This window comes from Xiphias gladius, chromosome 4 (assembly GCF_016859285.1).
Source record: "Xiphias gladius isolate SHS-SW01 ecotype Sanya breed wild chromosome 4, ASM1685928v1, whole genome shotgun sequence".
Classification (NCBI taxonomy): domain Eukaryota; kingdom Metazoa; phylum Chordata; class Actinopteri; order Istiophoriformes; family Xiphiidae; genus Xiphias; species Xiphias gladius.
Window position 1 is genome coordinate 19722454 of NC_053403.1, and position 27745 is coordinate 19750198.

Genomic DNA, 27745 nt, shown 5'->3' on the forward strand with positions numbered 1-27745 from the left:
ACAGTTTACTAGTTAATTTAGAAGGGGACCAATCCAAAGTATGACCCGGAAGGAACTGAGTGGTTTTATTCCTCATCTGAGCGTTGGTTTTAAAATAAATGGCCTCACTAAACCGCTGTTACTCTTACACGTCTGGATCCATTTATGTGAACAGTCTCTGTTGTATAATTTCTCCCCTGTGTTAGCAATACTCGACCAGCTCCCTGCAGCATGTTTCGCAATGGAAAACTGATTATAAATAGACAATGTGAGGGATCCACGGGAATGATGGCGGCGAGTGCTCTATTCCACAGGACAGTATCACCCCAAGCTATCAGATGCCTCGGTGCTGTGCTTTGATTCCGCCCAGTGCATATTCTTATGCTTTGACGGTGGTAAGCCTATATGCCTGGGGGTCAACTAATGGAACCAATTCCATCCTCCCCCTTTGCTTGGAAAAATGGCAATTCTTTTTTTTATCCCTTTCTCTCTCTGTCTCTTTCCTGAGGACTTGGTTACAATAACTTCAGCTCTCACAAACCCAGACTGGGGATGACCCAGACCTCTGGCCAAGTACAGAGTGGAGAAAAGGAGTTTAAGTAACCAGCTTGCACATTCAGAGCCAGCACATACTGACCCACACCTTGGAATCTTTCAATTTGCCTGTAATAAATTGCAGTAGGACGCAATTGCATCACTGAGGTGCTGAGGGGCTTGAACTTGAAACCCATGCAGGGAGAGTGGCACGCTCTCAAAGAAAACAGCGCCATATATTCTTCCCTTTTACTAGTTGAAGAAATTAAAACAATACACAATTGCTGAATTTCTCTCTCACACTTATTCTCAAAGCCACAGATAATGTTTGTCAGGCTGAGCACGAAAGCCAGCAGATATGCCTCTACATTGCTACCCCAGTTGACATATTTTCTCACAATAAAAAATAAAAATACATTTGACAACAGCAGCGGCAGTGGCAGCATCTAGTCTGGCAATTATGGAGGCAACAAAACGGCTTTCAGAGAGAAATATGGAAGTGTACCTGCAGTACAAAACAGCCACGGGAGGAATTACAAATGTATACTTATATTTATAACTTACAAAGGACTTACAAATAATATACTGTGTGTATATATATATATATATATATATATATATGTCCTCAGCTAAGTGATGTAGTAATACAGTCCTGCTAATGGTCGAACCTCCCCTCTTTTCCTGCTGCATTAGTGCCCAGCTGAGTGGCGGTCAGCTCTGTTTGCTCTAACTGCAGTTGGCATCGGTGACATGTATTAGTCCTCCTCTGCCCCCATAAGCAAATGTGAGCTCCCGGAGCCCAGACATAACTGGATAAAGGCTGTTGGAGGGCCCCAGTTTCAGCCAAAAGTGGAAACCAAGCCGAATCTAATAAGTCCAACCCACAGCGATGTAGACTGTATCAAAACATTAGCTCTGAATATGGACTTCTTTTTGCAGGTAATTTCGTCTCGGCTGGGACTAAAGTCGTGTTATTCTGTTACATTCCCTCACGCTCCCTGTTCTGCACTCCATCTTTCTCTGGTTCAGTGCTTTTACAAGAGAAAAAGCATTTGCTGACCTTTGAAATTAATAATATCGTCATTATATCTTGTTATTCCGAGGCAAATCTTGTTTTTTGCCTTCTTACATGATAAAAAACATCTTACCTGGAAAATGCTAATAAAGGCTTGTTTAGAAAAAGAAGCAGAGAAGGAGAATAAGATTGGCAGAACCTTGTTTGCTCACTGACTGTGTGGATATCAGATAACGCCGTGCGTGTTTTATTGGGTGACGGACAAATAAAGAATAACAGAACAACGTTTGGGAAGACAGACAATGGTCTAAAAGCTTCTATTCATCCCTGAATCATGTTTCACCAGGGCTGCAGTGTCAGGTTGGACCCTAATCTCCTCCAGATGCCCTCTCAGGAAAACAACATCTCTGTCTGTACCACCGGAGAACCTTGGTAAAATAATTGATTTGCTTCTCTGTTCTTTTTTTTGACTCTGTATCTATGTATTTACTCATGTATCCTCTCTGTTTGGTTTCTTCTATCCTCACTTTCTAGTCTTGATCAAAACAGTATCTCCTTCCACTCATCAGCTTTCCCTGTATGCCCGCCTGTTCGTCCTGGATGGGAAGAACAAGGGAAATATATGCATAACCCTCTGCTGACATGCCATCTTGTTTGATGTGGGATTCTCAAACAGATACCCCGTCTCTCAAACATTATTGGAAATATTAAAGTGATGCGTGGCTCTATCTCTCTGACTCCTTAATACAAACACACACAACATCATTTGCAAAAGCCAATTCTATTGCCTTTTATAGAAGCTAGATTCACAGCTTTCCTCTGTTATTCAGCAAATAAATAAAAATTGAGTGCAGGAATTCTTCAATAGATGGAGGGTTGCTGGTGCATTTAGCATTGATTGTAGGTTTGCAAATAATGATCATTTTCATTATGTAGTAATCTATTGATAATGTTTCCAGTAAAACATTCTATCTATATAATGTCAAGTTCCCAGAAATTAATGTGACATCTTCAAATTGCCTGCTCTCTGTCCAACACAATTAGATATTTAATTTATAAAACAGAGAAAACCTCACATTTGAGACGCTGAAATCAGTGAACATTTCACATTTTTGCTTGATGAATCCCTTAAAAAAAGAATTCAACATTTTGGGTAGGATGGTTATTAGCTTGCCAAGAGTTAGATGAAGATTGATGCCACTCTCCTGTCTGTACAGTAAATATGAATCTAGAGCTAACAGTGAGTAGTTTAGCTTAACATAAAGACTGGAAATGGGGGAAAGAGCTAACGTGCTCTGTCCAAAGTTAACAAAATCCAATTACTAGCACACCTAAAATTGGGTAATTAACTTGTTATATGTTGTTTGGCTAATGCATACTGAAACTGAAGCATAAAAGCAACAATTTTGTATAGTTGTGTGTTTGTATTAATTAAACAAACGAAATATAACAAGTTAGTTGGCAAGTTATAGAGTTACTTGTTGCTGACGTATTTTTACCGTTGGACAAAGCCAGGTTAGCCGTTTCCCTATTTCCAGTATTTCTGCTAAGCTCAGGTAATTAACCACTAGCTGTAGCAAAGCTAGTCAACTGCTGGAGGTAGTTTAACATTTTACAGACAGAGATGAGAGTGGTATCAATCCTCTTTTGAACTCTCAGCAAGAAGGTAAGTATGTGTGATTCCTAAAACGTTAAACTAATCCTTTAAGCAACTAATCAATTTTTAAAAATCCACTAGTTGTTTCAGCACTAGCTAATTGATTCCGAACATTAGCACTGTCCGAACATAACATCTGAGTGAACAGACCTGCTACAGACAGAGAGAACACTGCCTGTACAGAACCCCCCTAGGGGGGAGTTCCGTGGCTTGCAAAAGAGCAAAAGAGCCATGTGTATTATCTGTACTCTCGGTTTACAAATCCGTGCACACAGTTTATAAACTGTGCTCTTGGATTCCTGATTTTGTGATTTGCAATCCAGCCCACAGATTAGTAAACCGTTCCCACGGATTAGTAAATTGTGCACACAGATTTGCAACAACAGTTTATAAAATGTGTTCTACCCAAGGGGGGCTCCATACTACCTAAACAACCTTAACACTATAATAAATTTAAAGGCTTCAAGTGTTGTAGAAGGGATGTATCTGTCCTTGTAAAACAAAACTCTAAATACACATAAATGTAATTTACAAGCCAATAGCATTTCTGGAGTTGAGTCAAACTTGTAAACAGTGATGAGGAGGCAGAAGAAGAAACGATAAGCAGGCCTTGAATTATCTAGGCCAGTCAAACGGAGGTGTGGTCAGGGAAGGACGGTGCAGTTCTAGCTCGGGGCCAGGTCTGTGAGAAGGTCATGTGAAAGTGGAATGTGGCTGAGCTGGATGCTTGCCAGAGGCTGTGTTCAGTCAAGAAAGCTTATTTTTATTAATTCAAAGTGAAAACTGTACACCTCCCAGGAGAGATTATTCCTCCCTGTTTCAGTACAGTCCAGGTTATTTGAATAATTGGGTTTTTGAAAGGTGACAATATTTTCCACAATTCTGAGATTTCAATTTATTTAATTTTTTTATTGTATTTTTTTTTAAAATTCCACAGACATAATGAGAGACTTGGCTTTTGCGTGCTGCATTACTGGACAAACAATTACCCAGCAATTGCTATGAAGCTTTTGAGATAGAGGGGAAAGCATCACTCAGCAGGCAGCTGACAACATGAGCTAACTCAGCAAGTGACATGCAAAATAGGAAAATAATGGTGTAGAGTGCCAGAAGTGAAGAGTGTCCTTTCAACACACATATACAATAAACAAGAAGGAGAAGGCACTTTGATGGGAAAAATCAATTTATGTAGACAGGTGAGAGGAACATATACAAACAAAAAGACACATATCCAAAGAGAAGTGAACATGCACATACATACACACACTCTCCAGTGAGGGCTGTCAAAGCCTTGACGTCAACTGAACCTGTCTGACTGAAAGCAGGATGGCAGGGAAGCCTCACCATGGATAGGCATGTTCAGAACAGATTTATTGAGAATGAATCATGTGTCAGTTAGTATTAAAGCAGTACATATAAACAAAATGATTAAATTTGTTCCCATATGAAAGGATTATTTCATTTCATGATATTATGCTGTGGATTTTATTGTGAGTATGAAAGTTTAATAAAGAAAAACCTTAAGGTGAGCAATAACAGGAGGGCCAGGGAGTTGCATAATGTCTGTATGGTGTTTAGTTTGGAAGTGTAGTTGGTGTATTGTGTGGACTAAACCTTTGATCGAACTCGTATCTCTGAGTCATAGATTCAGGTATTGCAACAACAAAACTGAGGGATGATGTCACAACGTCTGGTGAGAGAAACAGCGAGAGGAGAGTGAAGAAAATCTTGAAAACAGAAAGAGATAAAAAGGGAGAATAACATAATATGAGAGTACAGGTAAAGACAGACACTCAGGTTCAGAATTGCAGCCTAAATCAGATTTTTGCTATATCCAGATTGGAATCAGATTGCTTTTATCAAGTGTGGATGGCAACAAATGCGCAGAAGTCGTACTGTTATAGTTGTCTGAAATCTGATTCAAATCAAATTTGAAAAGACTTAGCCATAGCCAGTCAAATCAGATTTCAAACTGTCCTATACGTCAATCGCAAAGCATAACAGAACACATGATGGTGACATCACATCCGGCTATGACTGCCACAGAGCAGTGTAACAAGTACTCAGATCCTGAAGCAAAAGTACCAGTACAACAATGTAAAAATACTCCATTACAAGTTTTAAAGCTCAAGCTTTATCATAGAATTGTCACATGTATTATTATTTTTAAAAATGATATGCATATGACATTCAAAACCACACAGGATATATGTATCATTACCTAACAAATAGTGATATTTAGGTTTAAAAGAGACTAGAATGTAACAGTTAGCAACCATGCTTTATTTTGTATAACCGAACACTAGAATTAAAAAAAAAAAAAAGGTCAACACAGGCCCTTGTTTTTAGTGGTTTTCTCCCCATGGGTACTGGGTAACGGTAACTCATTATTGTATTAGTGCTATAATGACCCAATTTTGATCCAATGATTTTTAATTTGTAGGCAAGATGAAACAAAATAAGTTTCTGCTATATAAATTTGTATTCACTATTTTTTATTTTTCTCCAGTTTAAACAGTTACTTAATGAAACCATCTAAGAAGGTTGTAGAGGGAAACGCTCTCTGGTGAAACTGCTTACAACTTATAGACATCTGAAACATGACAAAGAGCTCTATCTAGAGTATGCTGTTTTGTAAGTAGTTACATCCCAAATGGTTGGGATCTTAATCTGAAAAGCAACTATGTCTGTCAAATAAAAGTAGTGGAGTAAAAGGACTACATTTCCCTCTGGAATGTAGTGGAGTAGGAGTAGAAAGTAGCAGGAAATGGGAATATTTGAATAAATTACAAGAACCTCAAAACTGTACAGTACAGTACTTCAGAAAGTGTACTTAAATACTTTCCAGCACTGCTGTTGCAAGAAACGTGGCTGTGTATATGAACCTTTCTGCTAATGCTGTGGTGTCAATGTGGTAGAGGATAGATCTCCATATTTCATCTCATCGTGCTGTTTTGGTTTCACTCTTGAAAAATGCTCCATGAATCACTGTCAGTACAGCAGTGTTATTACCACAAAAACTAATGTTGATAGCTTTTCCATTGCCTGAACACCTAATGCAACATCACTTGTAAAGGACAACAACGATTTCAGTTCAAAAGATCAACTTAGAGGAACAAATAGTTTTTCATGAGGTGTGAACATAAAATCTATGATAAGGGGGAAAGATGATAGCCGAGTTGAGGTGGGGTTGTGTAGTTGAGTCCAAAATGCGTCACCAGCTTGAAAGCCTGCTAAAGGTTCCATGTGTTTGGAGCAACAAATCAAATAGTGGGGCTCTGTGTTGTGTGCTGTATGCCTGCTGGCAGCCACTTTCTCTGGTATTAAAAGATGCTTCTTTGGCTGCTTTCAGAGGGCTTCAAAGCAAACAAGAATGGCCCTGCTTACGGGCTGTAAAACTGTTGTGTCAGCCTACTCAATCATACACAGCTTTGTGGTTAACAAAATGGTGGAAAGGTGTTTACATTTTCTTATCAAGCAGATACAAAATATTTATCTGATTTCAAATTATGATAATACAGAAGCTATTTTAACATTTTTTTAAGTCATACTAAAATTTTAATTCTTCTCACTTTTTGTGCAAAATAAACTCAAACTGACATTTGATAGTCAGTATTGCTAGGAGACGCATTGTAATTTGTGGTACACTACTGACTGGAGCACATTATAGCCTTGCATAGCCTTTTTTTCCCCTTCTCAGCCCACAGTATAGGTTACCCTTAGTGATTTAAGACATATGTCCCTTTATAACATTAAAATATTTGGGTTTGTGCTGTTAAGTGACTTGGAAAGTGGAAGATAGAAAGCTATGCTATGTAGCTTCACTCAGAAAATGGATGCTAGTTAGCCAAGCTTGCTAAAGTTAGAAATGATTCCCACTACTTTTTTTTTTTTTTTTTAACACCTGCTGAGTCATTTGCAACTCCTACACACTGCTGTGCTTATCCACCATTATAGAAAAGAGAGGGTCTAGCTAACATTAGCAGTCTTTCCTTCTTGGGTCCAGATCAAGCCCCCAGGAAGAGTGCTAGGCCGTGAAGTAATTTTGACCAAGTGGCCACACTTGATATTGCATCATGTCAGGCACAAAAAAGAATTGTAAAGCTGTGAAACAGTGAATTCAGAATTTGATCCATTCAGTCCACTTGCATTTAGAAGTCTAGAAAAGGCTGTGTGATATAAATATTCAAACTCATTCATGTCTGTGGGCACCCAACAGGAAAATCAGTTGGCCAGCAGAAGTCTCGAACGCATCGGCTAAGCTTGTGTAGGACTGTAGTGCGCATGCTCTGTGGGTCCAAAAACGTGGAAGCATAAGGAAGCCTGCGGGGACTATTTTGGCATATGTGTTCAGTCAGCAACTTTCATATGAATGACTTGGTTGCCATCTTTGACCACTGTATTCTGTTTTCCTGAATACATCCATGGCTCAGATATGGTGGCGGCAAACTCAAGGCAATGGCTAATCCTATAAACTCAGCACTCTTCGTGATACGAATCCCCACACAGTGAAAATAACATAGAGGGTCATTGAGTAATGTATTGAACATACTGCCTGTGTAGGAAAGGAAACATCACAACCCATTTTTTATGCCCGCCCACAGATAGTGCATCAGTAACATCAACCAAAAAAAAACACCCTGTGGAGAACATTAATATAGGGGGCACTATCATAACAGAATAATCAATAAAAATAAATTAAAAATCTTTTTTTTAGTAATTATAGCGTTTGACCAATGGAATGTAATTCAAAATAATCAGTAGCATGTTCTAGTCATGTTTTCCATCACTCATATTGTAAAACCAACTTTACTTTAAACCAACCCAATTATGTGCCAATGTAATAATGTAATCTGTAATTTACAGTGTGGCAGTGCCTGTTCCATACAGAGAAGGGCTTGAAAGCCAGATTTAAATGAGTATTTTGACTGTTTATGGGGTTTCTTCAATCCTAAATGGTTTGAATTGCAGGGCTTTTTCATAATGATGTTACTGCAGTAGTCAAAGCTGTGATTTTCCTTTAACACTGCTCTGTAAAGACCAATCGAAGGTACCAGTAAATGCTGACTGATTCATTTGGAAAAAAAAAATAATTTGTCATCATTTGTCACCTCTCATTTTGAGGCAGATTTACTGTAACAGCGTGAATGTTAATGTACTTGCCAAAACAGGCATCCTGGAAGCTTAAGTATGGCAAGTAGTAAACATTTTTTTCCTAACGTGTAGCTCTGGTTGAGTTTTAGAGATCAAAGTTGTACTCTAAGGTGAAGCATTTTTACCTTTTCGAGGGTAGTCTGTCTCTCTGAATAACAGGTCTCACATAAACAGGGAACAAATTGTCACAAGTGGAATATTTTGAGTGCTTGATGAAAACAGCTATAGGTAGGATTTATCATGGATAGTGTTGCATCGTTCTGTTTAACCTCCAGATACATGAGAAACTTGTAGTGAGGTCACTGCAGCAGCTAAATGTTATTTACATTGGTCTACATGTTATTCTAATCACATGTCTAAACCAGTGACTATAATCTGGGCCTCAAATGTCCAGGTTCTATCCTCAGAAACTATACCTTCACAACATTCTTTCTAAACTATTGAGTAATATGTTTATTTTAAAGGCAGCAGTAAGAATTCAAGCACTGCTGGCATATATAGGTTGACTTACAGATCTATATACAATGTCATTTTTTTATGGACACTTAACTCCAATTAACCTTCATTTTCCTATTTACCTGTAATTACATTATCCTCTGGTATTTGACTCTATTTATCTTTTATCCAAGAGAGGCCATGTCCTCCTGCTACATGCCCAGAGAACGGTGAAAGAACAAGCTTCTCCTTGTGCTAGATCTCCCAGTTGGCCAGAGAACCAGTCTATGGTCTACTCTCGCTCTCTCCTTCTTTCTCCCCCTTGGATCTTTCTCAATGCTCTCCTCATGCTCTCTTTTTAGCTATCTCCTTCTGCTCCGTCACTGCATATCTGAGCTCTACCCCCAAGACATGTCCAGTGCCAGACAACGTCTGATTCATGCCTTCAGTTAGCTACTGCGGTCAACTTACAGTACAATAGGACTGGGTTTATTGATACTGATTCAATATCCTACCAGGATGCTGATCAATTTTATTGTACTGTCAGTGTGCCTAAAGAAGAAAGTAATTTAAGAGGACATTTTAATAATTAATGAACAGAAATTCTATCAAAATAATTGACTCATCAGTGTTTTTATTCCTAACATAGGGACTCATTCCTACTGTCAAAATAAAGTTGAATGATTTTAATTCTTGCTACTAAATGACTTAACTTTTTGACTACCTGCCTGTCGCCTAAAGCAATTATAGGTGAAAGAGTTTACTCTCAGCACTTGAACCCCTATGCTCAAGAAGGTAATTGTCAAGCTGTCACCTGCACTGACACATTAGTAACATATTTTCAGAACTGATACACGAATCACGATGCATGAAATTTGTAGTGGGGTTGAAAGATTTGGAAATGTCACCTCAGACTGGCTCATACACTTATACTCCACTACATTTATCCTTGTTCATTAATCTGACAATAATTCCTTTAATTAATCAGTTAATCATTAGGACTATTAAATCTCTAAAAACTTTGGATGTCTTGATCTGTCTGACCAACAGTCCATAAACCAAAGATATTCAATTTACAATGATATGACACAGAAAAGCAGCTGGGTGGCATTTTCCTTGAAAAATCGGGAATGATTACGAGTAAATAAAGTAGTTAAAATAGCTCCACCTAGACCAGCTGCAACATTAAAATGCCGCCTACTTTTTTTTACCATCAGTAATACTTACCTGATAATGGTGTATAGAAAATACACTGACAGGGCCTTTCTACCTTCATAACAAGTACTTTTACTTTTAGTGTAAGAAGAATTTGAATTTTACTTGTAGTGGAATATTTTTACATTGTTGTGTTTTTCCTTTAAGTAAGCCTAAGCAAGGGTTTTGATTACATTTTTGTGTGATGCTGCTCTTTAGTAAAATGTAACAATCAGTAACCTGCCAGGTAGAACAAGATGACTGCACAGTACACACTTCCTACCAAACAGAATCAGTGTAGCACCCTAAAGCCATGTGCTGCCATGGAGATGGCATGAAAGCTAGTTAGCAACTGAGAAAAAAAGTCAAAAATGTTAGCTAAATGTAATGGGTAAATGGTTTAAATTTAATTAGTTAAGACAGGATAAACATTTGAAAGCTAAAAGTATTAGAAATAGCTGAAATAGCTAATGCAATGTATAAATGGTTGAAACATCCAGCTCCTGCCACTCCAAGTGGTAGTAGTACAACAGGAAACTTGACCACACCAACTACATATTAACAATTCAACTGTATGAAAAAAAATATATATATATGTTTTGTAATGCTTTTATGGGGTGTTACTTAACATCCACTTTAAAGTCAATTGAAATGAATATATGTGGAATATGATGGGTGGGGACAACTGTAGCTCTGAGCCTTGACTTGTTTGCAATTTGATGGTTATGTATGTACGCTCTTATGGATCATTCTGGAAATGAAATCTATTAAATAACTGAGCCGTGGTCGAACAAAAAGCAAATCAGCTGCAGCAAAAACCCATGATATGTATGTAAAATACTGAATTACTAAATTTATTAGGATAATTAAATGTTAAAGGTTATACGTTGATGCTGGTGAAGAACGTTGTTCTCTAAGTTGTAATGTTTATTGATTAATTACATCCATTGACAGTCATTTTCTGGGATTTGGCTTGCTGGTGGTGTGTTAAGTAAAACCTGTGAAAAAAGCAGCTTTTTTAAATTGAGGGCATTCAGGTCAGCTTTCTGTAGCAAATAATAATAATTAAAAAAAAGTTTTTGATCATAGAGATGTCATTATTTCCTAAGAAGCGTTTTCTGTTTACCTGTGAGGATCAATGGAGCACTTCACAACCATTTAAATAATTAGACCACTGCAAAAGATGTTACCGAGATAATTCTTACTTTTTCACCTCAGACACTTTTAAAGTTATTGCTGGAAAAGCTCACAATTATTTTAAATTAGTTTCTGCTAGGAAAGGAAGAGCAGGTGGCAGATTTCAGACTGTAAACCGGCCCTTACACTGTTCTGAATTTTTCAAACAACCCCTGAGAGAGGATGTGAATACACTCTTTTATTATGCTTTAAAAAAAATATGTACTCAACCTTTTATTCAGTTTCTCCTGCAGGGTACCCATTAAAATCATCAGCCCTGTTTAAAACTTCGCCTCATAGGGATTTGTACCCCAACATTGCCTACCAAACCCCAGAGGTTGACAAGACAAGAGCAAGAGGTCAGGGAGAGATACAGTTAACAACAGGCATTGAACTAGAAAGAAATATGGCAGGAATGAATAATGCATGGATTAAGGGTTTATCTAATGGTACTCTTAAAACTTAAAAAGTTTTAAGCCCATACAACTTCATATTTGCTCTCAGCTGGAGATGCTCTTGGCTAAAAAGCTACTTTCTCTGACTTAGTGCAGTCATCCTCCAAACTCAGCTTGAGAGAATGATTGGATTAATTAGTTTAATTAGTTTGCAGTGATTAGGCATCTTAATGGTACTCATCACAATATGAGCCATCAATCACAATGTTTCTGAAATGTGACGTTAAAATTAAAAAAATTTCTTTTCCTCACTTACTAATACTTTTTAAACACTATATGCCTAGAATCCCCAAGCTATGCACACACACACACACACACACACACACACTGGAAGACAATTTGAAGAGGGACACTTACCATCTTTGGACACTTGGTGGTCATGGCCGGGTCAGAGAAGAACAGAGACTCAAAGAGAGTTGAGAGCGCGACTGCATTACACTCACATCCCAGCCTGGCTCTCAGACATGAGGACAAGACCGACGGGGCTCGTTAACTTGAAAGCGCGGATAGATGTCGGCAGGCTCGCTGGAGTGTGTCAAGAGGAAACTGCAGGCACCAGTCAGTCAGGCCGCGGAGAGACAGACAAAAGCAGAGAGAATTCAAAGACGCCAGCAGTTTCTTCTTCCTCTTCCTCCTTGCTTTCTCTGGTGTAACTTAACCCCCAAGGAGCCCCGGCACACAGAGACACAGAACCAGTTCCAGACCTGTCCTGCACCAACAGCTGCCTCTCCCTCCACTGTCTCCGTTTTCTCTTCTCTCTCTGTTTTTTGGTATCATTTAACTCTTGATTCTGTGGCCCAGCAATGAGCTCACTGGGGGCTCAGGTTTCAGTGCCTTTACTGGAATGCGAGGGCAGCCTGCAGAGAATCAGAGGTGCAGGGGAGGTCAAAGGCTACTGGGGTAGTGTGGAGGAATGGAGAGGGGTGTCTGTCATCTGGGGGAGTTCCAGTAGAGGGATATCTGAGGGGCCTGGAGTTAGAACAAAACAGGAGTTACACGGGTCACGGGTTACGGATGTAGCAGGGCCAGGCAACATTTGACAGCTCTGGAGGCTATGGACTTGAGGACACTGAGTATATTTACAAGCTCAAACACACGCACACACACACGTATAGCCTCTCTTAACTGCTAGATTTATTATTCACTTAGAGGGTGGGGTGTTTTACTCAGGGAAAAAAGCATCTTTTTTAACATTTGTGGAGCTGCTGCTTTCACATTTTAGCAGTCTTGAGACTGCTAGGGATATGAATTATGCAGTCCAAATAAATACAAAAATAGGATGACCACAATCACTTGAATAAAAATACTTTTATTTGCATAATATACGTTTAATACGGATATTAACCAAGTGCTTTACAATAATCATAAAACAATGGAAATAATTACATAAAATGTAGTTTAAAAAAAGGAACAGACTCTTAATAAAAACAAGATTGTGTCATGGTCTTCAACAACAGTAAAACTATCTACAAGGAAAAAAAATAGGAAGCTAAGACATTTCCTAGATGGTTCTGAATGGGCAGACTTAAGGAAGAGGTTCGGCATTCTGAACGAAACAGCTAACAATGCTCAGTGAGGAATCCTTTTTGATTTCATCATAGAAATGTTTTCTTTTAAAATGTTCTTTTTCAAATGCGTGTTTTAATTATATAATGTCGGTCTTCATTAAAGCACCCCCCTGCCCCCTCACCTTTCATTATACAAAAACTACCTAACATTAGCTAGCTCCAGTTGGCTACAGCAACCAGACTGGGTTAAACTGTTGGTGCTCTTCACAAAGTTGTGTCTCTTTCTCTATGGAAAATTCTTAGAATCATAACACTGCTGAGGTAACTCTGAAGTAACCATCTAGCTACTTCCATTAACACTGGCTCTTTACTTTGACTCTGAACAATAAGTTCATAGTTGACAAGCCAAGCTAGTTGATTAGCTGGCTAGGCAGCATCTGTAGAGTTAAGCTACATAAAATGAGAGGCTAGTGTGTGTGCAGTGTGTTTAGAGCATTACAGCTAGAAATGTTTCCAAAATTTTGGTTATCATTATTAATAAAAATGGGATTAACTAAATATTAGAAGCACCTCTCAGTTGAACACAATACAACTACAATACAAACTACAGTCCACAAAATGACATCAAGGGTGAATCCACACATCTCTTAAACAGTTTCAAGAAAACTGAACATCATAATCTTCATGAAGATGGGATTTATTGCAGGGGTTTTGTATTAGACTGTATTAATTTTAGCTTGGTGGAAAGGATTTTTGTCATTGCTTTGAGCACCACATTTTCATTCACCTCCATCGTACAAGAGGGGGAGTCAGAAATGTCAGTGACGGAAATATCAAAACTTATATGTGTTGTGTTGTTTTTTGCAAAATGGGTGAATCAACCCTTTAAGGGCCTGTGTCCACAGGCAGCTGTTTTTGCTATGGAAGCGCCCACAACCTAATTTTCAGAGCGCTTCTCTCAAGTGATTATTGTTGCTAGGTTACAAAATTGTCTTCTAGCACTTCAACATTCCTTCGTTGTGAAGGTCAAGTCTCTATAGTTTACATTAGAAATGTTAGCTAAAACGATGTAAAGAAATCGCTTCCTGGAATGATTGTGACAAAAGATACTCACCTGATATCCTGACAGATGTGGCAATGCTCTTCACTCTCCTCCATGCTCTTGATTACTGGTTTTTTATGTGAATGAGTTATTTATAAATTGATTTTGTTTATGGAAAGTCATACAATATTTCATGTAATGTATTTTGCCAAGTCAGTATTTCTTATTTTTATTTTTTTTCTCTCTCTTTGTATATATACATTAAAGCCATGGCACCAAAAAAAAATCCACTTTTAGTTTATGGTCTCTCAAAATGAACTTTTGACTATAATTTAGAGCTGTAGCTTTATATAGACATGCATAACTTAGCAATCACTGACACTTGTTTTGTGGTCCATTCACTTCCATAAAGCAATGGAAAATATTGCAGGTACACTCTATACTATTGATACAGTGTTTATGCCACCTGTGGCAATACAGCGGTGTGAGGAGGGGTGTTAATCTCCTCTGATGGCTAACTTGTGACAACACAAGCCAACAGCAAAAAAAAAACCAAAGAGCCAAGGGATGCCTTTTAAAGACGCCATTGTCAAACTGACTTTCCCTCTGCAGTTCAACAAAAATAACTGTGGCTGATTGATGTAGTCTGGCATTTATTTGTTTATTATTTTGCCGGTCGACTTTCTGCTGTTTACTTCTCCACCTTTCTTCTGCAGCCCCAGCTGGCTTTGAACTGCAGTTCTGGTGAACCACCCCTGCTCTAGCCACTGGGAAAGTGTGCTCTTTATTAAGGAGAGGAAGTGTGCAAATGACCACTGCAGGCTGAACATCTCAGGAATCTTGATCTTTTTCCCCCTTGTGGCACTTTTCACATGTGGGGCCAGCTAATCACTTACACTGACTGGAGGGTTTTGTGTGAGGCAACCCCCCTGGTTTGTGTAGAATGATTGGGAGTAGGCTTGTATACTGTTTGTGCAGATGAGTATAGGAGCGGGCACACCCTCTGCGGGTCTGTTCCCATGGGAACGGCAGTGATAGCGAACAGCTTGTTTTTGTTTTTTTGGAAATGCTGCCACTGCTGGAATAATGACAGGCACTGGGGAGGTCTGATTTGCAGAATGTTGCCAGGTAGGCCTTATGTGAAAAGAATGTTTTCCCTTTGACTTTCTCCTCTGTGTTTTTACATACATGCTGAGTTATTTGGTCATACAGCTTCAGTGGAATTCAGTTTTTTCTCATATCGGTAGGTAATGTTGATCAAATAGAGTTTATGTTTCAGAGCTTGCTCCATGCCAAAAGCTGACAAGCTGAACTTGTTCTTGAGAGTCCACAATCCTCAGGTGAATCATAAGATCCCTTTTAGTCAAATGACTTCAGGTTAGTGTTACATGTCTCCACACGCTTGGCCGACAGACACTTGGCTTTGGTTTTGACCTTTCTGACTCTCAGCGGGAATTCCACACTAAATAAACAGGAAAATAAGTTCTTCCCATAAAATTACATCACTCCATGGGTAAGCTGACTTCATTAGCATATTTGTAATTGTAAACCACTCATCTTTTCGATAAATCTCCTCTAAATGGTTGAAGAAGAGTGAAATTTAAAAATCATTTGCATTGGCACCAGATCTACATTGTAAACACACAATGTGTCGCAGCACAAACAAAAGCAAAAATGTACAAAAGCATTTCCTTATCTTTCTTTTAAAGAAGTCAATCTGAAACTGTGATGAAAACAAAAATATGCTCCTGCAGTTTTATGAAAAGCAAATACAAGATTAATTTTGGACCTACAAAATCAATCACCATCTGTGTCCCGGAATAAAGAACAAGCGTCCCCTGCTGACCTTCATACATCACAGAGAACTCTGAACCTATGTATTTTTTAATATTTTTTGTTTTAGTAAATATCAGACACACAGAGCAGGGAGAGTTCAAAATGAAACTAAAGTGTACATTTATTGTGCAAACGACCACCTCACTTTATGGTGTTTGGATTCCTAAATGAAAACATACCTTATGAAACCCTTCACCAGGCTTCTTGCTGAGAGAGCGAGCTGCATGGAGAGCAAACGCCTCTCCTCTCCTGCTGCCCTCTCGCCTTGGATGGCGGAGTAATTACATCATTTGGAGATGGAATGAAAGCACTTTACAAGCGAAAGTAAGTGAAATGCTTTATTGCTTGCAGAATTGCCAATTAAAAAGCAACACCTGGAACACAGAGGCCCCCATGACAGGGCTGAAACCAGACGGTCCCTGCTCCAAAGAGGCCTCTTGAGAAAGTTTTTCTTTCCATCTTTCCCCCCCTTTTACCCTGTCTTTATTTGTGAAAAGTTGCCGACATTGCACCTTCACATTGGCTTACATAGACCATAAGTCACCAAAGCCTGACATGCTCTTAAACATATTAATAAAGCCCATTTCCTGGGTAGAGCATATGGCACGGCTTCAATTTAAATCTGTTCATGGCATGCTACTGAAAAAGAAAACCGTGATTCTCTCCAGCACCCAGTCTACACTAGTAGGTAACCCCCATCCAACACACATACAGTACATCATGATCAGTCCAGTCCTTTCCAGTCCTAGATGTGTTCCATGCTCATATCTGTTTCAACAAAGAGAGAGAAACAGACCAAATTGAATAATGTCTTTCATATTCTTCCAGCTACTGACCAGTGTCAAGGGGAGATTTGTCTTATAATACCTGGTCATCTCTTTTTAGTGAATCAGTTTAAGCCTCCTCCAAGAGACTACAGCCATGCCTAAGTACAGCTCTTTACAACTATACTTAGGCACAATGGTGCTTTACCTAAATGCTAAAATCAGCATGGTTACATGCTCAAAGTGACAATGTTAACATGCTAATGAAAAGCAGATTTAATGTTTACCATGTTCACCATCTTAGTTAAGTGTGATAGCAAGTGTGATAGACAACATTTTCTAATTAGCACTAAACACAAACTACAGATGAAGCTGATGGGAAAATCATCAGTTTTGCAGTACTACGTCATACACCAAAGTACTGATAAAAGATAAACCAAGATTTCTAAAGTCACTGTCTTGGCAAAGTGATTGCAATTCATCCAGTGGGAAACCTGAATATGTGTAGCAAATATCATGGGAACCTATCCAATAGTTGTTGAGATATTCACCAAAACCATGCTGTTTGTGCAAGAGGAAAAGTCAGGGGATCCCCAAAGTCATTGGAATTCATTATCAGGGAACAATGGATGTCTGTCAGTCAGGGCCAAAGTGGTGACCAACTGACTGACAAACCCAGAGTCATCCTTAGAACCACGCTGCTAGCATGGTTAAAAACAAAAACAAACAGCATTAAAAGTAAAATAAATTGTAGTACATGTTTGTAAATCAAAGTAAAATTGCCAAAGCAAAATAAATAGATTAAGAACTTTTTAAAATACATTATCTGTTCTTCAACTTCATCCTATTCCTTTTGCCAAAACAGTAGCTGACTGACACATTTACCACAGCCCCACTTGAGTTCCCACTCTGCCCAAACATAGACTCTCACTTCCGCAGAAAATATTAACATCAGCCCACACTGCCATGACAACACCGGTGACAATACTGACAGTCGGTACCATGGCGACAGCAGTCATAGGCACACATTTGTTATAGGCACACATTTGTGGTGTCAGAAACGAGGACTTGTTTACTTTGCAAATGTCTTTACCAGCAGCACTGGCTTATTACTTTTGAGCCTGACTGACAAAGTCTTATTGAGAATAAATTGGCAGAACCACACTTGATGCATGGAATATCACTTATGATACTTGTTTGGTCCCTGAAGAGAGTCATGAGAGGGCATGGATACTCGATGATAAGATGTATTGTCATGAATAAGAGTGAAAGGGATGAGTAAAACCCTGATTAGGGCTCATAGCCTCTTTGTAGCTGCAGTCAAAGGGCCTCTTACAAATACAGAGCCGGTAGCCAAGGATAATGTGCCTCTCATGTCCAAATAATGGCTGCTGTGCTTTGCACATCCTTATAAGATCCTGGCTACACAGTTTACCAATTCCAATGTTATCACTTGTTAAGCCTGCATAGATTTCAAAGGTTTATATAAAAGCACAGTGTCAGTTTTCTTCTTTGTGCATTCTCTTTCATTAAATACTGCTGGGGGAAAAAATTAGCTCTTCCATGCGTGATTTACGTCAAAATATTTGTACAGGTGCTTCTCAGCTTTATAATTTTAGGGAGAGAGGTCGCAGCTGAAATACAAGAATTCGAAGAGGAGCTTATTTTTGATGAGCCATATGAGGACTCTATTGCCTAAAACATTCTGGATGACGCATATGTAGCTGAAGCCAAAATCTGAGAAACCTCACTATACTATATGTTAATCATACATGAGCAAGTTGATAAATGGGTTTGATTTTAAATGCTCAGTCAAAAGAGGAAACATCTTATATAGATAAAACAATTTAGGTCTGAACAGTCCTTAAGCGAGAAACATGCATATTTGTACAGTAAATGCAAAGCACTATGCGCTATCATTATGCTAAGCTTAGCATTGTCAAGATCTGGACTCTTCTAAAACTTTTGCAAAAGTCAAATGCTATTATTTTGATTAGAGCTGAGTTTGCTTGTGGTAGCTGAGAAAATCAACCAGAATCCCTTTGAAGTCCTCTGTAACTGCAACTAAATCCTCCACATGCAACCTTCTCTTATCAGAACAGAAAAAAAGCTGAAGTGAGCCAAGTCCATAATGCCTCAATACACTACCCCTGTGCTCTGAGCATGCCTGGCACTAATGCCCCACCTGTAGCTCTGCAGTCTGTGCCAGCATGTCTGACTCAGGAGTAATATCCATTTTGATTTGCTGAAATATTAATTGTCACACTTTGGGTGCACGAGAGGAGGAGTATAATGTGTCAAGTAAGGATAAGGCAGCATTGTCCATCTATTCCCTTTGGAAATGCAGGCTAATCACAGTGAATCATCATAAAACTGAGTCTCGACTGTGTTATCAGTCCAAATGAAGAGAATGGAAAGGAATATGTTCAAGATTAATATTTAGAAAAATACCTTTCACGGCATTTAAGATTTAAGAATTTCTTTCGGGAGTAATTGGGTGGTTCATATAAATATACACCATAAAATGTAACAATATAATAATATATACCTAAAATAGGTACTGTATATATTATAACTCCATCATCCACTATTTGGTTTGACTTACTGATTAGAGAGAGGGGGAAGCAGACCTCGGTCCCATCTACCTTACTGCACTCATTATTTTTTCCCTTAAATACTGGATATGTCCTCTCCTCCATTCAAGTTACATGTAAAAGGAGCTATTACAAAACCCACTGAATATATAAAACTATATGAGTGAATATTACTTATGCAGGGAATTAAGTAAAATTATGTTTAACTTGTTGGCTATGACTCAGTCACATGCTTATCTTATCATAACTTATGCTTATGCTTATCTCTCATATGCAAAAAAGCACAGTTAAGTGTAAAGTCCAAGTATCTATGGAGAAAATCTGTAAAGTAGTGCAGTCTATCTAAATACCGGCACAGAATCCTGACTTTTTTTCCTTAGAGGGAAATTCCTGTTTTATATAACCTTTTTTTGTAGTGATTGCCATCACATCTATCGGTAATAATAACATGTACTCACCAAGTTATTTGCTGCGTTTTGGGAACATGGTAACATCACTGAAAGGAAGTTTGAAGAAGCAGGCAACACAAGTAGTCAAAAAATTCAACAGAGTTTAAATGAAACCCCGGGTTAGTCACAATTCTTGGGAAGAGAAACCATACTTGCCAGGTTCCATTTAAATCTAATGCAAATTGAATCAAATTTCCAGAAAACTGGTAAAAGAAAATGCGAATCAATGTGCCTTTCTTTACACTATGGTTATGTGAATATTAGAAGGTGGTTCGTCGAGATAAACAGTTGGTGGTGCTGATTCTCCAGATGGGTGTCAATAAATCACTGTAGAAGAAGAAGGCACACCAAGATGATGTAATTTTTTTCAAGCATTAATTTGATAAAGGTTACTGTCTCCTCATTGGTAGCGAGGAGACCATTTTGCCGTTATGCAGTGACATTTTAGTCACATGCTTTATGCACATCGTGATTTATACATTAGACATCATTGCATTTTTAGTTTTTACCGATACATCAGCTTTTCCACCTCAGCCACCAAGCAAAAATTTCTTTTAGCGATATTCTGACCTTTTTTTTAAATTTTGGGCGTTTCTACCAAAATATACATAAAAATAGTTGGATGGAAACAAACTTTCTGTCATGGTTTAGTGGGAGACTTGAATAAAACACAGCCATGGTTAATATTACTAGTAACACCTGTGCTTTTCCTGCTATAAATCAAAATGTCTGCAGCGAAAAAAAGGTCTATTTTTTCTGCTATTTTGGGTGTCCTATATACCTTAAAATGAAGTGATTTAGATAATACAGTCCCGGTTGAAATTCTTTGAGCCCCTGAATCTTAAGTAGAGAATTTAGAATATCTTCAGAAATAAATGCAAATTAACCAATTTGTATAATTAGAATATTTAATAAAATGTCCAGAGTTACTGAACAACAACAACAACAAAAAATGCCTTCATGTACTGAAATGAAAAATTCAATTATTAACACCCCTGTGATGAATTTAAATTAGTTCCTCAAACAAAGTAAAAAACAAATAAAACTCACCTGTGCTTAATTTTCAGTGTTCACGTGACCTGAAATAACTAATGAATGATGGTTTTACTGCATAAAAAGGGGCTAATTGTTTCCAGTTTCTTTGTCACAATGGTGAAGACAAGAGAGCTGTCTGAGAGCACCAGAAATGCTATTATCAAAAAAACATAACAATTCCAAAGGCAATCGGCAAAGATCTTGAAATCCCTGTTTCAAAGCTATTTTGATTTTCACAGTCATAAAACTGTTGAGATGCTTCCAGGAAGTGGTGCTAAGAAGAAACTTAATGAAGGAAGTCTGCAAAGGTTGGTTCAGATTGTGGAAAAACACCAAACAGGACATTTTAAGAGCTTCAGGCTGACCGGAGCAATCTGGAGTGGTGGTTTCAGCCCATACCATACACCGCACACTAAACCAAGTAGGGCTCCAGGGGTGAAGGCCAAGGACAACACTATTGAAAGAAAGGCACAAAATAGCAGGACGAATGTTTGCAAAAAACTTTAATAGATAAGCCAAAGTCTCTGTGGGATAATGTTCTATGGACATCCTATATACAGTAAAACTTGGTGGAGGTCCTACCATGCTGTGGGGCTGCTATAGTGCCTCTGGTACTGGAGGTATTGAATGTATCCATGGAATGATGAAATCAGAAGATTACCAAAGCTTTCTTGAGCGAAATCTGTTACCTGGTCTCAGAAAACTAAGTTTGAGGTGAAGTTCTTGGGTCTTTCACCAGAAAGAAGGTTGAAAAGGAGAAGATGGACTGTTATAAACTGGATAGCAATGAGTCCTGACCTAAATCCCATTGAAAACCTTTGAAGAGAGAGCTGCAATCTGCCATTGAAAAAATAACTCCTGCAAACTTAAAAGAGCTTGAGCACATAGCAATAGAAGAATGGCAGAAACTACCAGCAGACAGGTGCAAGAAGCTTTTAGATGGCAACAAGAGGTATTTAGAGGCGGATGATGTTGCCAAAGGTCCTGCAACCAAATATGAGTGAGGGCTGCCAATAATTGTGTCTGGGGTACATTTTGTGTTTGTTGCAAGTTTCATTTTTTTTTAAGTAACCTTGGATATTTTACTAAACTATTTTGATTGTACAACATTGGTTAATTTGCATTTATTTCTGAATATATTTTAATTCTGTTCTTAAAATTGCATACACATAATTTCAACCATGACTGATGATTAACTGTAGCTTGTTTAAACCTGTCTGCTCACATATACTTGGCTTGTTGGACTTTGCTGTTGCAATGTCATCTTGGGCCATGATCTAAGCAGTTACTTTGTTGAGTACAATGTTATTATAATCAGTAGAAATGATAGTCAGAAGTAGAAAAAACAAGAGCCAAGTTTGTTTTTTTAATGTCCCTTTATTTAACAGGGACAATACAAATTGTTACATACGTGTAAAAAGAAGTAATGCAACTGATGTACATTCAGAAAGTATTCAGACCCATTCACTTTTTTCACATTTTGTGATGTTGCAGCCTTATGCTAAAATTGTTTAAATTCATTTTTTCCCTCTTCAGTGTACACTCAGTACCCCATAATGACAAAGCAAAAACAGAATTTCAGAAATTTTTTCTAACTTATAAAAAAGGAAAAGCTGAAATATTGCATTGACATAAGTATTCAGACCCTTTGCTATGATACTTGAAATTTAGCTCAAGTGCCTGCCATTTTTCGTGATCATCCTTGAGCTATTTTTGTACTCCTTGATTGGAGTCCACCTGTGGTAAATTCAATTGATTAGGCATGATTTGGAAAGGCACACACCTGTCTATACAAGGTATCACACCTGACAATGTATATCAGAGCAAACACCAAGACATGAGGTCAAAATAATTGCCGATGGAGTTCAGACAGGATTGTGTCAAGCCACAAATCTACAAAAAATGCTGCTGCATTGAAGGTTCCAAAGAGATCAGTGGCTTCCATAATTTTTAAATGGAGGAAGTTTAAAATAACCAGGACTCTTTCTAAAGTTGGCAACAACTTTTTCCAAAAAACACCTAAAGGACTCTCAAACTGTTAGAAATAAGATTCTCTGGGATGATGAAACCAATACTGAACTGTTTAGCCTCAAAAATAAACATCATGTCTGGAGGAAACCAGGCATCACTCATCACCACAAGACTCGAGGCTTAAATCGCTGCCAAATGTGCTTCAACTAGGTACTGAATAAATGGTCTGAATACTTACGTCAATTATGATATTTCAGTTTTTCATTTTTAATAAATTAGAAAAAATTTCTAAAATTCTATTTACACTTTGTCATTATGGGTACTGAGCGTAGATGAGGGAAAAAATAAATTTGAAAGATTTTAGTATACGGCTGCAACAACAAAATGTGAAAAAAGTGTAGGGTCTGAAATCTTTCTGAATGCACTGTATATGAGGCAGAAGTTAATTTGCAGCATCTGTCACTGGTTAAGCTTTTAAATTCATGTTAAAAAGAATAAAAATTAGAACAGATAGAACAGATTGTGTGGATGTGTATATGTGTGTATATATTGTAAATTAGTGTATATGCACTGTAAATACATGTATATTGGTGTACATTTAAGTGGATATACTGTATCATATATTTGCTATAAGGCCATTTGAGCACTGTTGTCTTTGAGGTTTGTTTGTATAATGACATTATAGGCTTGATTACAGATTAGGAGGACTAAACCCAAATATCCACACAGCAGGAGATACAGTGAGGTCCAAAAGTCTTTTGGACTTTTTAAAATCGTGGCCTGCATATACAATACATTTGAATGTTGAAAATAATCTGTACATGGTCTCACAAAAACAACTCAAAATTGTAATGATAGACTTTGACAATTTCTTAAATCAGAATTGTCCTCAAAATCCTTAAGTGCATAGACTCCAATTCAAAGAAGAAAATCCTGTGAAAGCTGTATCAAATTGTATCAATATTTCACAGTCTGATTTATCCCAGTGCTGACTGGATACTACTCACCACCTGGTGTGTCCTGTCCAAAAGTTTGTCCCTTTATTCATTTGTTCAGCTGTCTTATCATCTCTGCAGACTCTTTAAAACACACACACACACACACACACACACACACACACACACACACACACACACACACACACACACACACACACAAACACACACACTGAAGGCACAAAGAGTACACAGAGCGCATAATTTTTAAGGCAAGAGAGAAACTCTAACACACACCGCAGGTTGCGTGATTGAGCGAAACATAAAGGCAGAGTGAAATTCTTCACCGTGTGTCACTTCAGAGATGCAGGATGATTTACATTTGAGAAAAACAACTTTACAGGAAACTCCACCTTCATGCGGCGTACTTTCTGCTTCATTTTAACCAAATCAATGCTCTGTGCACACCGCAATACTCCAAACAGGAACAGAAAAGAAAAAAAATGCTTTGAACATCTGGATGTGGATGAGTATCATCATTACAGAGTGAGTGAGTTGCAGTGTAGTGCAGCTAGAGGTTTGAGATATTTCAAGACCAAGGTCATTCGCTAAACGACTCCCTCTTTTACATCCTCTTGTGTCTGTAAACATTCAAAGCAGCAGAGATTTTCCATTACCTGACACCGCTAAGATTGATTTTATGTAAACACATCCTGTGATTGTAAGAAAAATGGGATACCATCCACTTTTTCTTTTTTCACACTGTTGTAAAGTCAAGCTCATGTCTCAAAAATCCACAAGCAAAGATTGTCTCACCGTGTCGACAAGAACACAAGCATACATGGCCCGCAGTGGGAAAGGTGTTGTGAACTGAAGGCTTTTTGTTCCTGAAAAATGCAGCATATGGGTTACATGCAGTGCTCTCATGGCATGCATTAAACAATAGTTTCAATGATGGGATGTTTATAGCTGCACTTTAAATGTGATTTTAGGTCAGCCTTGGATCTGGGAAGAGCGATGTGAGTGAAGTGCTGTTCCTGTTCCTTCTGCAAAAATGATTTTGCCATTTGGCTGTGTGTATGTTGTCCAACATGCACTGTGTCCCGTGTTTCAAAGGCTCGATAGACAGACAACCTTGCACTCCCCCCTCTCCTCTTCTTCTCCTACGCCCACCCTGGGCTTGGCACCACCAGCTGTTGAATGCATCAGGCCTCAAAATGGCTCCTCGGCTGCTGCTGTGGCACATGGAATGAAGCCTGACAGACTGAGCAGCTGCTGGGCTGTAACAGGGCAAGGTCACTCTCAGAATGAAATTTAGCAGTACTACCTGCTATAACATTACTTGCTATTATGATCATTAGGTCCTTTCAGCTGAGGAGTGTTATATCAATGTCATTTGGGCAGGTAATTTGAAAAGAAAATTGTCAAAAAAGACAAATAGATTTATTATAACAATTTACAAACTTATATCTGAATAGTTTTGTCAATATATGCAACCATGAAAGATCACAATCAGTGTGTCTTTAGCTTTTCAAATACGTCAAAAGAATGATATAAAGTGTCTCCATTTTACTCCATTACCACTTTTTGTAATAGGATTAGCATAATTTGTAATCAGATTGATGTAATTATACTACATAGAATTTGTCACTCTCCAATCCCGTTAACTGCTATGGCAGTGTAGAGATAAAGAGCTGGCAGCTGATTTATTGTTGCTGTTCACACATAGTGAATGCTACCCCGTGGCAGTATAATACTGCACCACTCCCATATTAGAGTCTTAAAAGATGGCTGTGGCTAATAAACCAATCAGTGGTGTCAAGTTCACAGAACATGTGGCATGGAGCGATTTGATGTTATTTGCTGTTTGTCAATTTTCCCAGAGGCTGAAACTACAAGTCAGGTTCAGTTTGCTCAGTTGGTGGAAAGATTAGTGATTCCCAACGTGGGGTTTTATGTTGAGTTTTTTTTTTTTTTTAAATGTTACTTGACATTGCCTTTAAAATCAACTGAAATGAACACATTTGGAAAATGACAGGTGGGGTTAGTGTGGGTGTACTTGAGCTAATCTAAGAGGGATGACAGGGTAGTGTATGTGAGACAAAAAGGTTATGAGTGACTGGATTTACTTAACTAGACATCAATACAGCACTATAGCTTTAGACTGATTGACCCACTTATTAATGAACACTAAGCAGACCAACTGCTTTCCTCTTCAGAGAGGCCTGACCCTTGGCAAGTCTATTTGATTGACTTCAACAACCTCTTCCTACCCACCCACTCCATCCCGTCGGTGCTAAAAGGGTGTTTCCTCACAAGTGAGGTCGTTTTACATTAATGTGTTAAGTTTTTAAGGCCAAGGCTTAGGTTCAGACTTTATTGGCTACTGTATAATGTTTCATGTTGGAGTCTGGGTGACTTTGCCTTGTGTTTAGCCGTTGGCCCACACTCAGGAAAAGCCTATGTATTTTGATAGCAGTGAGAGCTGAAGCTGTCAAAGACTTGGCCTGAGGAAAATTCACCTTTTGCATTTCTGACTGATTGCATAAAGTCCTGTCACACAACAAAAGTAGTTTTGTGAGGTCCTCTGCACTGTAATTAACTCTGAATTGGCTTGGCAGATTATTTTTACATGAACTCCAAGGTTACACTTTATCAACTTTTAACCTCCTCTATGGCACACAGTGCTAATTAATGAGATTTATGTGCAATGTTTATGCCTCGCACAACATGCCATCCGGTGAAGTTAGAATATCTCCAACAAGGAAAATGGGTGAAAGTTCTTGAGATAATTTAGATATCTCAAGAGGTAATTTCAGTAGCTTCAAGAAAGATAGTAGGGATGGCCTAAATTCAGGTGTTTTCACTTATTTAAAAAGTATAGAGTAAGAAAAAGCTTAAGGCAGCAAACATTTTTCTTTAAATATATTTAATAAAACCTTTTGATTCAGAGGCAAGGACCAGTATCAGCATGGGTGGCAAACAATGCATTGATGTGAAAGGCTGTACTGTCACTGTACAGTCATTCTTAGCAATGAATAAAGTCTGCTGTCTGTGCTAATCCACTGGTCACTCACCCTCCCCATTGTTAACAAGGATCTGTGCTGAAATGATGAGTTTTGTTATCTCTGCCTGACCTTATTCAACAGGTTCACGTCTGCTTTGGAGTAGCATTTCTTCTGGATGTACATAAATACAGTGCTTCTTTTCTACCTGAGTTCCTACCGACCTACCTAAACCTACAGTACATTTCAGCATTTGACTGACAACTGCTCCCTCCTCACACTTCACCACTCTTCTCCTCTCCTCTCCTGGCAGCAAAGCTCATCAGGGGAGAAAGTGCCCTGCAGGACTTCCTGTCTACTTGTTCTTACAATAAACCTTAAATGTCAGTGTTAAAAATGTGGACAAACGCACACATCCGCCCATACATCACACACTGACAGGCGCTCACTTGCATGCTCACTATGCACATGTCATAGCCTCTAACCCAGCATGACACACACACACACACACACACACACACACGCACACACACACACATACACAGACACTCACACACACACACACACACTAATGAGTCATATGATTGACCATATGTGTCACTGCACAGATGTCAAGTCAGGAAAAACCTCCTGTTAAAGTTGAAAGAAATATGGATTCAAATTACGCCTTAACTCTCCCCTATCTACCCATCTAGATAAACAGGAAATCATCTTTTGCGGTCCCAGAAATGTCAGCCGAAGCAAAGCTAATCTGTAATTTTGTTTATTGCAGGGCGGCATTAGACTCTCCACAAGTTGCTTATTTTGGTTTCTTTAGGATTTTTGGTTTGCTTTTGAAGCCCCTTTTCTATCTTTCCACTCACTTTTCATGCTGACTTTGTTGCATTATTATCATGCTTCCTTGGCTCATTGGGTCATCCCAAGATGTGTCAAATATTTTGTACTCTTGTACTTGATTAACAATTTACAAACCTCTATCTGCAACACACACAGGAGCAAACGACATG

The 27745-nt window shown here is 38.4% G+C and overlaps 1 protein-coding gene across 2 annotated transcripts in view; it reads right to left on the reverse strand.

The window, feature by feature from the left end:
- flrt2 (fibronectin leucine rich transmembrane protein 2) overlaps window positions 1–12314 on the reverse strand; it is a 41647-nt gene extending 29333 nt beyond the window's left edge. For both annotated transcript variants that reach the window (XM_040125402.1, XM_040125403.1), the window contains exon 1: window positions 11957–12314. The gene's annotated coding sequence lies outside the window, so the exon portion shown is untranslated. The remainder of the gene's footprint in view (window positions 1–11956) is intronic.
- Between the last annotated feature and the right edge of the window lie 15431 nt (window positions 12315–27745).